Source organism: Caretta caretta, chromosome 21 (genome assembly GCF_965140235.1).
Source record: "Caretta caretta isolate rCarCar2 chromosome 21, rCarCar1.hap1, whole genome shotgun sequence".
NCBI lineage: Eukaryota > Metazoa > Chordata > Testudines > Cheloniidae > Caretta > Caretta caretta.
In genome coordinates, this window is record NC_134226.1 from 15,160,710 (window position 1) to 15,175,812 (window position 15,103).

The 15,103-nt window shown below is 53.3% G+C and overlaps 1 long non-coding RNA gene across 1 annotated transcript; it reads left to right on the plus strand.

Moving 5' to 3' along the window:
* Window positions 1–291: 291 nt before the first annotated feature.
* LOC142069750 (uncharacterized) lies at window positions 292–6,036 on the plus strand. Its single transcript, XR_012665703.1, has 2 exons — window positions 292–3,334; window positions 4,126–6,036. It is a non-coding gene; the product is annotated as an uncharacterized LOC142069750 (long non-coding RNA).
* The last annotated feature ends 9,067 nt before the right edge of the window (window positions 6,037–15,103 follow it).

The following is a 15,103-nucleotide window of genomic DNA, read 5'->3' on the forward strand; positions in this document are numbered from 1 at the left end:
TGAGCTGCACACTGATCTCCCGTGCACTTTGGGCCTTGAAATATCACATGGCACTTTCCACAAGAACAGCGGTCCAAGGCCCTGGCCAGATTCCAACTTGGAGCTGGCCCGTCTAGTCCCGTATACAGTCTCTGGCTGGAGCCAGCACCAGGTTCTTCAGAGTCATGTGCAAATCCCCCACAGTGGGTAAGGGGAAAAGCCAGACCTGGGTGGGGCGCAGGGGATTAGATTGCAACAAGACCCTTTGGAGGGAGACTGGAGCTGGTGGGAGGGACCAGGAGCCAGGGATTGGGGGTGTGGAAAGTATTGTGATTGAGGAAGGAGCCACATGAGGGCTAGGAGGAGACTGGGACTGGCTGGGCAAGGACCCTGCAGAGGAGACAGGGATGCAGAGATGGGGGAAGGGGACTGGGTGGAAGAAAGACTGGGACCCAGATTCATTTGTTGCAGAATTTGGAAAGCACAGAGCGAAGGAGGCAGGGGTCTAAATGAAGAGGAAGGATAAATCAGTTGAATGCTGCGCTGGAGAATTGGATTCTCTCCCTGCCTCGGCCACAGAGTTCCTGTGGTGTTTCAGAAAGTGGAGGAAGTAACCAGGGGGGTAGCCGTTTTAGACTAGATTCTGACCAGCAGGGAGGGATTGGTCATGCATCTGAATGTGGACAGCAGTTTGGGTGAAAGTGAACATGAAATGATCGATTTCATGACTCTAAAGAAAGGAAGGAGCAAGAGCAGTAGAATAAGGACAATGGACTTCAAAACAGCCAAGTTTACCAAACTCAGAGAACTGGTAGGTAAGGTCCTGTGGGAAGAAAATCTAAGGAACAAAGGAGTTCAGGACAGCTGGCAGTCTCTCAAGGAGATAATATTAAGGCAGAACAGCAAACTATCCCGATACGAAGGAAAGATTGGAAGAATAGCAAGAGGCCAATATGGCTCCCTCAGTAGCTCTTTAATGACCTGAAAATCAAAAAAGAATCTTACAAGAAGGGGAAACATGAACAAATTGCTAAGGAGGAGTACAAAAGAATAGCACCTGCATGTAGAGACAAATTCAGAAAGGCTAAGGCACAAAAAGAGTTATCCCAGCAAAGGACTCAAAAGGCAATAAGAAGAGGTTCTTAAAATACATTAGGATCAAGAGAAAAATGAAGGGAAGTGTAGGTCCCCTATTTAGTGGGGAAGGAGTGCTAATAACAGACAACATCAAAAAGTCTGAGGTGTTGAATGCCAATTTTGCTTCAGTCTTCTCTATAAAGGTTAACGATGACCGGATACTCAACACAAAATTAATATTCACAAGAAAAGGAAGGAACACAAGTCAAAACAGGGAAAGAACAGCTTAAAGAATATTTAGATAAGTTAGATGTATTCAAATCAGTGGGGCGAAGCCTGATGACTTTCATCCTAGGGTACTTAAGGAACTAGCTGAAGCAATCTCAGAACCGTTAGCAATTATCTTTGAGAACTCACGGAGGACAGGTGAGGTCCCAGAGAACTTTAAAAAGGGGAACAAAGAGGATCTGGGAAATTATAGACCAGTCAGCCTAACTTGGATACATGGAAAGATACTGGAACAAATAACTAAACAATCAGTTTGTAAGCACCTCGAGGATAATAGAGTTAGAAGGAATAGCCAGCATGGATTTGTGTACAACACATCATGCCAAACCACTTAATTTCCTTCTTTGACAGGGTTACTGGCCTACTGGATTGGGGGGAAGCAGTAGACGTGATATATCTTGATTTTAGTAAAGCTCTTGACACAGTCCCACAGGAGAGTCTCATAAGCAAATTATGGAAATGTGGTCTTGATTAAATTACTATAAGGTGGATACACAACTGGTTGAAGGACCATTCTCAAAGTGTAGTTATCAATGGTTTTCTGCCCAAATGGGAGGATGTATCTAGTGAGGTCCCACAGGGCTCAGTCCCGAGTCTGGCATGAATCAATACTTTCATTAGTGAACTGGGTAATGGAGTGGAGAACGTGCTTGTACAGTTTACAGCTGACACCAAGCAGGGAGGGGCTGCAAGTGTCAGGAATCAGGGCCTGAAGTGGAGCCAGTCTCTGGATAACCTAATGAGTGCAGGTGGCCTGTAACAGGCTTAAGACAGGTGCCTGACTGGCTACATGACCTGTTTGGTGGGAAGAGCCAGCAGCAGCAGTTCGCTGGCTGCTCAAACCATTTGCCCATGGCTGTGATAGCTCTGGCTCCTGCTTGCTTCCAGCCCTGCCCCTGCCTTGGTGCTGTCTTGCCTCTTCCCAGGTAACCCAGTTCTGACCCTCAGCTCCAATTCCTGACCTCTGACTTTAGCTCTGGCATCTGGCCTTTGACTCCTGCTTTGACCACTAGACATGACCACCACATCTCGGTCATGTGAGAGCAAGCGCTTTGGAGGACAGGATTAGAATTCAAAGCAACCATGACGAAGTGGAGAACTGGCTTGAGATCAACAAAATGAAATTCAATTAAGACAAGTGCAAAATACTACATCTGGGAAGGAAAAATCAAATGCATAATTACAAAATGGGGAATAATTGGCTAGGCAATAGTACTGCTGAAAAGGACCTGGGGGGGTTGTGACAAAGTGGGACTGTTCTTAATGTTTCCTCTGAATAGTGTGGGGGTGCCTCAGTTTCCCCTAGGCAGTTCTTAAGTATCTAGGTGGTGGGGTAAGGGTGTATGATCATTGCAGAGCCCTAGAGGGCAGGTGTGTGCAGGGGTCTGGACACAGAGAATGGCCGACACCCTGTTTCCTGGCAACTGATGGCCTGGGCCCTTCCCCCCTGCAAGGTGAGAGCTAAAGGGTTGGAGAACAAAGGAATCAGGTGACCTCCTGGCCCGGGAAAGGGACAAAGCCCAGAGGAGGAGGGGCTGGAGGGAGTTTCAGTTTGGGGCTGGCTGGGACATGGAGTGAAGGGCAGACTTGGTTGTCTGGCTTACTGCCCCCCAAAATGGACCCAGCTGAGGGGTCCCGTTCTCTGCACCTGCAAGCTCTGTTTTAGACCATGTTCCTGTCATCTAATAAACCTCTGTTTTACTGGCTGGCTGAGAGTCACGTCTGACTGCGGAGTTGGGGGGCAGGACCCTCTGGCTTCCCCAAGACCCCGCCTGAGCAGACTCGCTGTGGGAAGCGCACGGAGGGGCAGAGGATGCTGAATGCTCCGAGGTCAGACCCAGGAAGGTGGAAGCTGTGTGAGCTTTGTGTCCTGAAGACAGGCTGCTCACAGAAAGGAGACTTCCCCAGAGTCCTGACTGGCTTCATGGGGAGCAGTTCCAGAGCATCGCCCGGGGACTCCACTACAGGGGTACAGTGGATCACAAAAATAGTGAGTCAACAATGTGATGCAGTTGTGAAAAAAGCTACTACCATTCTGGGGTGTATTAACCGGAGAGTTGTACATAAAACCCAGGAGGTAATTGCATGGCTCTATTCGGCACTGGTGAGTTCCATCTGGGGTACTGTGTTCAGTTCTGGGTCCCACACTTTAAGAAGTATGTGGACAAATTGGAGAGAGTCCAGAGGAAAGCAACCAAAATACTAAAAGAAGGTTTAGAAACCCTGACCTGTGAGGAAAGGTTAGAAAAACTGGGCGTATTTAGTCTGGAGAAAAGACAACTGAGGGGGGAACTGATAAGTCTTCAAATATGTGAAGGGCTGTTATAAAGAGGATGAAGATCAGTTATACTCCATGTTCACTGAAGGTAGGACAAGAAGTAATGGGCTTCATCTGTGGCAAGAGAGTCTTAGGTTCGATATTAGGAAAAACTTTCTAACTCTAAGGGTATGTCTACACTATGAAATTAGGTCGATATTATAGAAGTCGATTTTTAGAAATCGATTTTATACAGTCGAGTGCGTATGTCCACACTAAGCGCATTAAGTCGACGGAATGAGTCCTCACTACCGTGGCTAGCATCGACTTACGGAGTGGTGCACTGTGGGTAGCTATCCCACAGTTCCTGCAGTCTCCGCCGCCCATTGGAATTCTGGGTTAAGCTCCCAATGCCTGATGGGGCAAAAACATTGTCATGGGTGGTTTGGGGTATATGTCGTCAGTCACCCCTACCTCCGTGAAAGCCACAGCAGACAATCGTTTCGTGCCTTTTTTCCGCGCAGATGCCATACCACAGCAAGCGTACAGCCCGCTCAGCTCAGCTCACCGACACCGCCGCTGTTGTGTCCTGGGTGCTGCGGGCAGCAGACGGTGCAGTAGGACTGCTGACCATCGTCATACACCACTTCTGCTGCAACTCTGCTCTGCTGCTATTGTCTCAATAGCGAATTGCTCCATGTTGTCTGTCATGGGCTCCCGGGTATGTGTGTTCTTCCTCGGGAAATGTGCACGGTGCTAACCGTCGTCCTCCACCGCTTCTGCTGCAACTCTGCTCTCCTGCTCTCATGAATCCACCTTGCAGGTCCTCTCGTCGTTCTCTATAAATATCTATTCTCATGGCATCTGTCGTCAGCCACCGCTTCCACTGCAACTCTGCTCTCCTGCTCTCATGAATCCACCTTGCAGGTCCTCTCGTCGTTCTCTATAAATATCTATTCTCATGGCATCCGTCGTCAGCCACCGCTTCCGCTGCAACTCTGCTCTCCTGCAGACGCCATACAATGGCAAGCATGGAGCCCGCTCAGATCACTGCGGCAGTTATGAGCATTGTAGACACCTCGTGCGCTATCCTGCAGTATGTGCAGAACTAGAACCTGCAAAAGCAGGCGAGGAGGCGATGGCAGCACAGTGACGAGAGTGATGAGGACATGGACACAGACTTCTCTCAGAGCACGGGTCCTGGCAATTTGGACATCATGGTGTTAATGGGTCAGGCTCATGCCGTGGAACACTGATTCTGGGCCTGGGAAACAAGTACAGACTGGTGGGACCGCATAGTGTTGCAGGTCTGGGATGATTCCCAGTGGCTGCGAAACTTTCGCATGCGTAAGGGCACTTTCATGGACCTTTGTGACTTGCTTTCCCCTGCCCTGAAGCATAAGAATACCAAGATGAGAGCAGCCCTCACAGTTCACAAGTGAGTGGCAATAGCCCTCTGGAAGCTTGCAACGCCAGACAGCTACCGGTCAGTCGGAAATCAGTTTGGAGTGGGCAAATCTACTGTGGGGGCTGCTGTGATACAAGTAGCCAACGCAATCACTGAGCCGCTGCTATCAGGGGTAGTGACTCTGGGAAATGTGCAGATCATAGTGGATGGCTTTGCTGCAATGAGATTCCCTAACTGTGGTGGAGCAATAGACGGAACGCATATCTCTTGGGACCGGACCACCTTGGCAGCCGGTACATAAACCACAAGGGGTACTTTTCAGAGGTGCTGCAAGCACTGGTGGGTCACAAGGGATGTTTCACTGACATCAACGTGGGATGGCTGGGAAAGGTGCATGACGCTCGCATCTTCAGGAACTCTGATCTGTTTGAACAGCTGCAGGAAGGGACTTACTTCCCAGACCAGAAAATAACTGTTGGGGATGTTGAAATGCCTACAGTTATCCTTGGGGACCCAGCCTATCCCTTAATGCCATGGCTCATGAAGCCATACACAGGCACCCTGGACAGTAGTCAGGAGCTGTTCAGCTATAGGTTGAGCAAGTGCAGAATGGTGGTAGAATGTGCATTTGGACATTTAAAAGCACGCTGGCGCAGTTTACTGACTCGGTTAGACCTCAGCGCAATCAATATTCCTATTGTTATTGCTGCTTGCTGTGTGCTCCACAATATCTGTGAGAGTAAGGGGGAGACATTTATGGCAGGGTGGGAGGTTGAGGCAAATCACCTGGCCACTGATTACGCGCAGCCAGACACCAAGGTGATTAGAAGAGCATAGCAGGGCACACTGTGCATCAGAGAAGCTTTGAAAAGCAGTTTCATGACTGGCCAGGCTACTGTGTGACAGTTCTGTTTGTTTCTTCTTGATGAAAACCCATCCCTTTGGTTCACTCTACTTCCCTGTAAGCCAACTGCCCTCCCCCCCTTCGATCACCGCTTGCAGAGGCAATAAAGTCATTGTTTCAAAATCATGCATTCTTTATTAATTCATCACTCAAATAGGGGGATAACTGCCAAGGTAGCCTGGGAGGGGTAGGGGAGGAGGGAAGAACTGGGTGGGGTGGTGGATAAGGGGAGGAGGGAAGGACAAGGCCACACTACACTTCAAAACTTATTGAATGCCAGCCTTCTGCTGCTTGGGCAGTCCTCTGTGGTGGAGTGGTTGGGTGCCTGGAGGCCTCCCCCGCATTCTTGGGTGTCTGGGTGAGGATGCTATGGGAGCAGGGCAGTTGGTTACACAGGGGCTGCAACGATGGTCTGTGCTCCTGCTGCCTTTCCTGCAGCTCCACCAGATGCCAGAGCATATCAGTTTGATCCCCCAGTAGCCTCAGCATTGCATCCTGCCTCCTTTCATCTTGCTCCCGCCACCTCTCATCTCGCTCGTCCCTCCTGTCCTCACATTCATTTTCTGCTTTTCTGGACTCTGACATTGTTTGCCTCCATGCATTCTGCTGAGCTCTTTCAATGCGGGAGGCCTGCATGAGCTCAGAGAACGTTTCATCGCGAGTGTTTTTTTTTCGACTTCTTAGCTGCGCTAGCCTCTGGGATGGAGATGATGGGGGGAGTGTTGAAACATTTGCAGCTGTGGGAAGGAAAAAAGGGAGAGTAATATTTTAAAAGGCACATTTTAGAGAACAATGGGTAGACTCTTTCACGGTGAACCAAGCTGTTAACATTACATAGTACATGTGCTTTCGGTACAAAGTTGTATTTTGCCTCTTATATTGAGGGCCTGCTGGTTTGGTGTGAGAGATCACACATGCAGGGCTGGGCAACAGAATTTGGCTTGCAGGCAGCCATGATAAGCCACAGTCTTTCAGCTTCTTCAACCTTCATAACATGTGGGAATGGTTTCAAACAGCAGCACCCTCCTTTCCCATACCAAGCACCCATTGGGTTGGCCATTTAAAAGGAGGGGCTGCGGTTTTCGGGTTAACATGCAACACAAACCCAGCTAAACGCCCCAACCCCACCCAATTCTCTGGGATGATCACTCTCCTGAGGATAACACAGAGAGATAAAGAACATATGTTTCTTGAATGCCAGCAAACACCGGGACCATACGCTGCCGTGCTTTGTTATGCAATGATTCCAGACTACGTGCTACTGGCCTGGCGTGGTAAAGTGTCCTACCATGGAGGAAGGAATAAGGCTGCCCTCCCCAGAAACCTTTTGCAAAGGCTTTGGGAGTACCTCCAGGAGAGCTTCATGGAGATGTCCCTGGAGGATTTTCACTCCATCCCCAGACACGTTAACAGACTTTTCCAGTAGCTGTACTGGCCACAAATGCATCTCAAGTCTTCAAGGCAAATTAATCATTAAACACGCTTGCTTTTAAACCATGTATTATATTTAAAAAGGTACACTCACCAGAAGTGCCTTCTCCGGCTTCATGGTCAGGGAGCCTGCCTTGGGAGGGTTGGGAGGATATTGGCTCCAGGGTGATAAACAGTTCCTGGCTGTCGGGGAGAACGGTTTCTCCGCTTGCCTGGTGTGCGCTGTTAGGGGGCTTATTCCTTCACCCACTTACTTCCCTGGTCCCTCTCGCATGAACAGAGAGCAACAATACCCGAAGTCCAAAGGTGCAAACAATTCGATGTTTCTTGGGGTGAACTTCCAGCAAGCATGATTCCAGTTTCCTTCCTTAGTATCCTCCTTCCCAACTCTGACACCACAGAGCCTTACTGTGACGATGTGACTCAGCAGGGAGGGGGGAGTGTTGACCTGTGAATGTGCCCTGGGGATGGGAGACCTGAGAGCCTGTCACCTGAGCCAGGAGGGGGAGGGGGAGGTGACACCTCTGCCCAGGAATGTGAACAGAGGCTGCAGCAGGGAACCTGCGGGGTGAGTTTAGTGGGCAGTTTGGAGGCTGGGGGGAGGAACACAGGGAACCCCAGGGCTGGGGTCTAAGCTCCCTGCTCCCCCAGAAGGATGTGATTGAGGGGTCCTGGTTGTACCCACAAGCTCTGTTGTGGACTGTGTTCCTGTTGTCCAATAAACCTTCTGTTTTACTGGCTGGCTGAGAGTCTCAGTGGATCCCAGGAAGAGGGGTGCAGGGCCTGGACTCCCCCACACTCCGTGACAACTGGTGGCAGCGGTGGGATCTACTGCACCCCGTGAACGGCGCTTCCTGCAGTAAGTGACTGGGGAACAGTAAAACGAAGGGGAATTGACGGGGACCAGGCGTGCTGAAGATTCAGAGACGGTTTCGGGGGGCGGTTAACCCCTGGGAATGTGTGACCAGAGAGAAAGACTTTTGCAGTAACAGGGTCCCCCGGGGGATTGCAGCGAGCAGTCCCAGGGGCGGAGGAGTCTGCAGCTCGACCCTGGCAAAGAGGTGGTGACCTCAAGAAGGACTGGCACACTAAGGGCTTTTCCTGGAAACCGTGGGAAGCTGCCCGGCCTGCGAGTGGCCAGCAGGGAGATGTACGCTAAACGCCTTAAGAGTGACCTGGTGGAGCTGTGCAGGCAGAGGGGGCTGCGCATCGGGAGGTCCACCAAGGAACAACTGATTGCCCAGTTGGAGGAGAGGGATCGCTTGGATGACCCGATCCCTATCCCTGAGGGGAGCCGCCCGGCAGACGCAGCGTGGGCCCTGGGGCCTGACCGGGCTGGGAGGGGTCAGACTGCTGCCGAGGACATCCCGAGACCCTTCCTACCTATGTCTGGGGGAGGGGTTGGGGGAAGCCCAGCGAATACCGAGGGCACCCTGACCCCAGCACCCAGCAGGGGATCCTCCCGGCGGAGCTCCCCATCCCTGGAGCGGAGGCGGCTGGAATGGGAGAGGGAGATGAAAATGAGGGAGCTGGAGGATCATGAAAAACAACGTCAACATGAGGAGAAACAACGTCAACATGAGCAGGAGGAGAAGGAGAAACAACGTCAACATGAGCAGGAGGAGAAGGAGAGGGAGCGTCAGGAGAAGGAGAGGGAGCGCCAGGAGAAGGAGAAACAAAGACAGCACGAACTGGAGCTGGCCAGGCTGAAGAGCAGTGGGGCCCCGGCTGTGGTGAGTGAGGGGGGACCCAAGACTGCAAGGAACTTTGATAAGTGCTTCCTGGCCCAGCGTAAGGAGGGGGAGGACATAGATAGCTTCCTGACGGCCTTTGAGAATGCCTGTGAGCTGCACAGGGTTGACCCTGCAGACAGGCTCCAGTTTCTCACCCCCTTACTGGACCCCAAAGCCGTGGAGGTGTACAGCCGGATGACAGGGCCGGAGGCAGGGGACTATGAACTGTTCAAACAGGCCCTGCTCCGTGAGTTTGGGCTGACCCCCGAGATGTACCGGAGAAGGTTCCGGAGTCAGCGTAAAACGCCTGAGGTCACCTACCTACAACTGGCCAACCGGATGCAGGGGTATGCCCGCAAGTGGACAGCGGGGGCCCGAGCTAAAGAGGACCTGCTTGACCTAATCGTACTGGAGCAACTGTATGAACAGTGCCCTTCCGACCTGAGGCTGTGGTTGGTGGACAAAAAGCTCGAGAACCCCCAGCACGCAGGGCAGCTGGCCGACGAGTTTGTGAACAGTCGGTCAGGGGGTAGCCGGGAGGAGTCCCAAAAGAACAGGCCCCCCCCGATGCAGAGAGAGAGTCACCAGGGGGCCTCCCAGCGGGGAAATAGGGAGAACCCCCTCCCAAGGGGAACGCCTGGCGTCGGGCCCCTCCGACCCGCTCGAGGGGACCAACGTGACCTGAGCTGCTATCACTGTGGCCAGAGAGGCCACGTACGGTCCCAGTGCCCTGGGCTCAGGGACAAACTGAGCAGACCCAACCTACCCAGGGTTAACTGGGTAGGGACCCAGCTGGACGAGGGGCAGACGACTCAGGCAAGGGGGGCTGCCAGTTTACCACCTGCCCCGGAGGGAAGAGTACCCCAGGCCAGCTCCACCAGAGGGCTGGAGGCTCTGGACTCAGGGCGCTCAGTTTACAGGGTGGGCGCGGGGCTGTCCCTCCGGAGAGAGTGCCTTGTTCCCCTGGAGGTGGATGGGAGGAAGGTCAATGGATACTGGGATACGGGTGCGGAGGTGACGCTGGCCCGGCCCGAGGTGGTGGCCCCAGATCGGGTGGTGCCCAACACCTACCTGACCCTGACAGGGGTGGGTGGGACCCCATTTAAGGTGCCCGTGGCAAGGGTACACCTGAAATGGGGGGCCAAGGAGGGCCACAAGGATGTGGGGGTACACCACCATTTGCCCACTGAAGTTTTGATGGGGGGAGACCTAGAGGACTGGCCAAGCAAGCCCCAGACCGCCCTGGTTGTGACCCGTAGCCAGAGCCGGCGAGGGCCACTGCTCCCTGACCTCGGGGAGGGTACCGCACCGGAGGCGCAGGACCCTACCCTGGTGGGAAGGGAGGGCCGAGGGGCACGGCTCAGAGAGGCTGAGGCCTCAGACCTGGCCACTGAGGGGGAACCGGTCCCCATCCCTTCCCCAGCCGCTGAGTTCCAGGCCGAGTTGAGGAAAGATCCCTCCTTGCGGAAGCTCAGGGACCTGGCCGACCTCAGGGTGGTACGGACCATGAGGAGAGGCTGCCAGGAGAGGTTCCTGTGGGAGAAGGGGTTCCTGTACCGAGAATGGGCTCCCACAAGGGAAGTGGAGTCCTGTGGGATCAGGAGGCAGCTGGTGGTCCCCCAGAAGTATCGCCGCAAGCTCCTGTCCCTGGCCCATGACATCCCCCTCGCAGGGCACCAGGGAATCCGGCGCACCCGGCAGAGGTTGCTACAGAACTTTTACTGGCCCGGGGTCTTTACCACGGTCCGGCAGTATTGCCGATCCTGTGACCCCTGTCAGAGGGTGGGGAAGGCCCGGGACAAGGGGAAAGCGGCTTTGAGACCTTTGCCCATCATAGAGGAGCCTTTCCAGAAGGTGGCCATGGACATCATGGGGCCTCTCAGCAGGACGACCCGGTCGGGGAAGAAATACATTCTGGTGGTGGTAGATTTTGCCACCCGCTACCCCGAGGCAGTGCCCTTAGCTTCCATTGAAGCAGACACCGTGGCCGATGCGCTCCTGACCATTTTCAGCCGAGTGGGGTTCCCCAAGGAAGTCTTGACAGACCAAGGCTCCAACTTCATGTCGGCCCTGCTCCGGTGCTTGTGGGAGAAATGTGGGGTCCGGCACGACTGGGCCTCAGCTTATCACCCCCAGTCCAACGGGCTGGTGGAGAGGTTTAACGGGACGCTAAAGATGATGCTGAAAACCTTTATGAACCAGCACCCACAGGATTGGGACAAGTACTTACCTCACCTGCTGTTCGCGTACAGGGAGGTGCCACAGGAGTCTACCGGATTTTCGCCTTTCGAACTGTTATATGGAAGGAGGGTGAGGGGCCCCCTGGACCTGATGAGAGACGAGTGGGAGGGGAAGGCCACTCCCGATGGAGAGTCAGTGGTGGAGTATGTCCTGATCTTCCGAGAGAGACTTGCTGAACTCATGGGCCTGGCCAGGGAGAATCTGGCCAGAGCCCAGAAGAAGCAGAAGGTCTGGTATGACCGCACGGCAAGGGCCCGTGCCTACGCCACCGGGGATCCGGTGATGGTTCTCATCCCAGTGAGAAAGAACAAACTACAGGCCGCCTGGGAGGGCCCTTTCAAGGTCGTCAAGCAGCTCAATGAGGTAAACTATGTGGTGGAGCTGTCGAACCGGGCGCACCACCGCCGGGTGTACCATGTGAATATGATGAAGCCATATTATGCCAGGGGGAATGTGGTGTTTGCCGTGTGTGGACAGTGGGAAGAGCAGGGAGATGACCCTTTAGTAGATCTATTCCCTGGGACCAGAGCTGGTTCCCCCCTGGAAACAATTCCCCTCTCGGATCAGCTAACCCCTGCCCAGCAAGCTGAGGTCAGGGAGGTGCTGCATCCGTACCGACAGCTATTTTCCAACCAGCCTGGACGCACTAATCTGACTGTCCACCGGGTGCAGACAGGGTCGCACCCGCCGATAAGATGCTCCCCCTTCCGAGTCACAGGGAAAACTGCTCAGGACCTGGAAAGAGAGGTCCGGGACATGCTGGCTTTGGGGGTGATCCAGCCATCTGCCAGCCCTTGGGCCTCGCCGGTGGTGCTGGTCCCCAAAAAGGACGGGTCGGTCCGGTTCTGTGTGGACTATCGGAAGCTCAATGCCATCACTGTATCGGATGCCTACCCCATGCCCAGGCCTGATGAGCTCCTAGACAAGCTGGGAGGAGCTCGGTACCTCACCACCATGGACCTTACAAAGGGCTACTGGCAAGTGCCGCTGGATGCAGATGCCCGGCTGAAATCGGCCTTTATCACCCCTCTGGGGCTCTATGAGTTCCTGACCCTGCCTTTCGGCCTCAAGGGAGCGCCGGCCACCTTCCAGCGCCTGGTGGACCAGCTCCTGAGGGGGATGGAGAGTTTTGCCGTGGCGTATATTGATGACATCTGTGTCTTTAGCCAGACCTGGGAGGACCACGTGTCCCAGGTTAGACAAGTGCTGGACCGACTCCAGGGGGCTGGGCTGACTGTAAAAGCGGAGAAGTGCAAGGTGGGGATGGCGGAAGTGTCTTACCTGGGCCATCGGGTGGGGAGCGGCCGCCTAAAGCCGGAACCAGCCAAGGTGGAGGTGATCAGAGACTGGCCCGCTCCCTACACCAAAAAGCAGGTCCAAGCCTTTATTGGGATGGCAGGATACTACCGAAGATTTGTGCCTCACTTTAGCGCCATAGCCACCCCCATCACTGAGCTATGCAAGAAGGGGAAGCCAGACAAGGTGGTCTGGACCGAGCAGTGCCAGGAGGCTTTCCGGGCGCTGAAGGAGGCTCTGGTCAGTGGCCCAGTTCTGGCGAACCCGGACTTTGACAAGGCCTTTGTGGTGTTCACCGACGCCTCCGACACGGGACTGGGGGCGGTGTTAATGCAGGAGGATGAAAAGGGGGAGAGACACCCCATCGTGTACCTGAGCAAGAAGTTGCTACCCCGGGAGCAACACTACGCGGCCATCGAGAAGGAGTGCCTGGCCATGGTGTGGGCCCTCAAGAAACTAGAGCCCTATCTCTTCGGGCGGCACTTCACCGTGTACACCGACCACTCGCCCCTGACCTGGCTGCACCAGATGAAAGGAGCCAACGCCAAGCTCCTGAGATGGAGCCTGCTCCTGCAGGATTACGACATGGACGTGGTCCACGTGAAGGGAAGTGCCAACCTGATAGCGGATGCGCTGTCCCGGAGAGGGGGCCCCGAACTTCCCCAGGTCACTGGTCACAGTGACCCCGCTCAGTTCAGTCTCGAAGGGGGGAGAGATGTGACGATGTGACTCAGCAGGGAGGGGGGAGTGTTGACCTGTGAATGTGCCCTGGGGATGGGAGACCTGAGAGCCTGTCACCTGAGCCAGGAGGGGGAGGGGGAGGTGACACCTCTGCCCAGGAATGTGAACAGAGGCTGCAGCAGGGAACCTGCGGGGTGAGTTTAGTGGGCAGTTTGGAGGCTGGGGGGAGGAACACAGGGAACCCCAGGGCTGGGGTCTAAGCTCCCTGCTCCCCCAGAAGGATGTGATTGAGGGGTCCTGGTTGTACCCACAAGCTCTGTTGTGGACTGTGTTCCTGTTGTCCAATAAACCTTCTGTTTTACAATAAACCTTCTGTTTTACTGGCTGGCTGAGAGTCTCAGTGGATCCCAGGAAGAGGGGTGCAGGGCCTGGACTCCCCCACACTCCGTGACACTTACACCTGTGGCCCTGTTCCCATTCCTACCCTTAGCCAAACATGATTCCAACTTCCTTACTCCCATTCCCTGTTCCCATTTCCCCCTTTAGCAAAACATGATTCCAATTTCCGCACCCCCATTCCCTGTTCGCATCTCCCTCCCCCACCCACCCTCCCACCCACACCCTCTCACTTCCTCATTGACTACAGATTATATAGTAAAACTTGAGTTCTGCTTAGCTATACCTTAACCAATCATTTTCCTGAAATTTAACTAACCAATCCTAACATATTGTAACATGATTATGTAACCAATTATATCCCACCACCTTAATTAGTTTACACCCAGCAAAATTAATTATACAGCAGACAGGAACAATCACAGAACCAGAGCGATTATACAGATAAACAATAGCAAAGGGGGAACTATAATGACAAAACAATACAGAAGTGAGGATTTCACATCCCAGCTATTGATAAGTGAGTTCTTGCCAGACAGGATGCTATCAAACTAAGTTTCCTTTTACATTTTCTAGGCACTTCCCTTTCTCTGGAGGTGTTAGGAATACAATTCTGTCCTGATAGTGCCTAACAGCCCAATAGCACCTTATTTCAATGTGACTAGTTTGGGATGTGAGGATGTGACTGTTCGCTTCCTAGCTTATGGCTGCCTCTGCTGCTTAGCCAAAGGCCTTAGCCTAAGAACAGGGCCTCAGACTGTCACAGTAAGAGAAGGCCCTTACACCAGCATACAGTGATTTTGATTCTTTCTTTTATACCTCTAGAACTAGCCAAGTGATAAGAATACACCTAAATTCTTAAAGTACAGGCCTTTGCAGACAGGCCTGAATATCTTTATCCTAACATGCGCTATCCTCCTCCTCATCATCTTCCTTGTCCCCAAAATCCTCATCCCTGTTGCATGAAACTCTCCCCTTGCAGGTGTCCACGGACAGGGGTGGGGTAGTGGTAGGGCCCCCCCCAGAATTGCATGCAGTTCATCATAGAAGCAGTATGTCTGGGGCTCTGACCTGGAGCGGCCGTTTGCCTCTTTGTTTTTTTGATAGGCTTGCCCGAGCTCCTTAATTTTCATGTGGCACTGCTGTGGGTCCCTGTTGTAGCCTCTGTCCATCATGCCCTTGGAAATTTTTGCAAATACTTTGGCATTTCGTCTTTTGGAACGGAGTTCTGATAGCATGGATTCGTCCCCCCCATACAGCGATCGGATCCCATACCTCCCATTCAGTCCATTCTGGAGCTCTTTTGTGATTCTGGAACTGCATGGTCACCTGTGCTGATGAGCTCGCCACGCTGGCCAAACGGAAAATGAAATTCAAAAGTTCCCGGGTCTTTTCCTGTGTACCTGGCTAGT